This window comes from Canis aureus, chromosome 7, assembly GCF_053574225.1.
Source record: "Canis aureus isolate CA01 chromosome 7, VMU_Caureus_v.1.0, whole genome shotgun sequence".
Classification (NCBI taxonomy): Eukaryota; Metazoa; Chordata; class Mammalia; order Carnivora; family Canidae; genus Canis; species Canis aureus.
Genome location: NC_135617.1, coordinates 33,326,298 through 33,328,541, shown reverse-complemented (window position 1 = coordinate 33,328,541; position 2,244 = coordinate 33,326,298). Strand labels below are relative to the sequence as shown.

Here is a 2,244-nt window from a genome sequence, read left to right as displayed (position 1 = left end):
AAGGGCAGAAGCAGAGAGAGAAGCAGACTTCCCTGCTGAGCAGGGAGCCTGATATGGAGCTTGATCCCACCTGGGATCAAGACCTGAGCTAAAGGCAGATGCTTAACCCACTGTGCCATCCAGGTGCCCCTTGTTCTACATTTCTGTGTGTGTGTGTGTGTGTGTATATATATATATATATAAAGTATATGTATGTTCTATATGTACATACATACAAAATATACTAAATATACATCTTGTGCTATGTTGTGTATATATATAATATGCATATAAAAAGTAAAATGTACATGTGGCTCCACAACTGGGGATACTCACAGCTCTTAAAACCTGGTCTAGTTTCTTCCAAAATGTCTACTGTTCATGAAATTCTCTGCAAGCTCAGCTTGGAGGATCATCACTCCATGCTCCTAAGTGCATACGGGTCAGTCAAAGTGTACACCGCTTTTGATGCTGAGTGTGATACTCTGAACATTGAAATGGCCATCAAGAGCAAAAGTGTGGATGAGGTCAGCATTGTCAATATTTTGGCCAACCACAGCAATGAACAGAGACAAGATATTGCCTTCACCTACCAGAAACGGGCCACAAAGGAACTTGAACCAGCGCTGAAGTCAGCCTTGTCTGGTCACCTGGAGACCGTGAGTTTGGGCTTATTGAAAACACTGGTCGGTGTGATGCTTCTAAGCTGAAAGTCTCTATGAGACTGACGAGAACTCCCTCACTGAGATCATCTGTTCAGCAACCAAGCGGGAGCTTCAGAAAATTAAGTTAATATATAAGACTACAAGTTAATGTATAAGACTGTCCCGGGGAAGGACATCATTTCTGACATATCTGGTGACTTCTGCAAGCTAGCTGACAGTTGCCCCTGCAAAGGGTAAAAGTGCAGAAGATGGCATTGTCTTTGATTATGAACTGATTGGCCAAGATGCCTGGGATCTCTATGATGCTTGGGTGAAGAGGAAAGGAACTGATGTGCCCAAGTGGATCAGCATTGTGACTAAGCAGACTGTGCATCACCTCCAGAAAGTATTTAGCAGGTATAAGAGCGACAATCCTTATGACGCTGGAGAGGATCAAGAAGGAGGTAAAGGAGACCTGGAAAGTGGTTTCCTGAACCAGGTCCAGCACATTCAGAACCACCCCCCCCCCCCGCCGTGTTTTGCTCACTGACTGTACAACTCCATGAAAGGCAAGTAGACTTGCAATAAAGCCTTGATTAGAACCACAGTCTCTCAGATTGAAGTGGACATGTTAAAAATAAGGTTTAAATTCAAGAGAGAGGCTAGCAAGTCCCTGTACTTGTATTCGGCAAGACACCAAGGGTGTCTACCAGAAAGCGCTGCTTGTACCTGTGTGGTGGGGCTGACCGATGCCCAACCACAGGATGAGCATCCAGAAGTGGTGCTCCTTTGTTTCCAGCTAACAGTTCTAGAAAATAGCTTGTAACTAACAGTCCCCTTGTGCCCATCCCTGAGAGGTGACATTAGTACTGCCCCTCCCCAACCATATTTCAGCGGCCTAAGCACTGCCTGCCTCTCACATCTCGTCTTTCCTTTTAGCCAAAGAAATGAACATCCCAAGGAATTGGAAGTGCAATCTATGCTGTGAAACACTTTGCCTCTTGTGTACTGTGTCATAAATGATGAATAAATGGAATTTTTACTTTATAAGAAAAGTAAAATGTGCATGTATGTATGTATAATATATATAATAAAATGCATAGAAATAGAAGATGTATATGATAAACTTACTTTAAAATGTTACTGTGTTTAATATTCTGAGGTTTACATTAAATAAAATACTAGATCAGAAGAGTTATGACTGGTCAGCTAAGAGTTAATTACATGGCATGAACAAGCAAATGAATTGATGAAATCTGCCTGGGCATTTTCAGGTAAACAATGTAGGGACCAAGGGCGGGCTACCCCAAGATGGGCCACTTTGGAATGAATATATATTGAGCTATTACTAATCAAAACTGGGATGCCTGGGTGGCTCAGCGGTTAGCGTTCGCCTTTGGCTCAGGGCGTGATCCCATGGTCCTGGGATCGAGTTCCCCATTGGGCTCCCTGCATGGAGCCTGCTTCTCCCTCTGCCTGTGTCTCTGCCTCTGTGTCTGTCTCTTATGAATAAATAAATAAAATCTTAAAAAAAAGTTAATGAAAATCCAGCAAAAGCAGGAAAAGCTCTCCACCTGATCTTCAACTGCCAAATTTACTTTGGTAAGGAGAGCCTCTACTA

At 43.0% G+C, this 2,244-nt stretch overlaps 1 pseudogene; it reads left to right on the top strand.

Moving 5' to 3' along the window:
• The first annotated feature begins 347 nt into the window (after positions 1-347).
• On the top strand, positions 348-1,391 carry LOC144316696 (annexin A2 pseudogene; annotated as a pseudogene).
• The last annotated feature ends 853 nt before the right edge of the window (positions 1,392-2,244 follow it).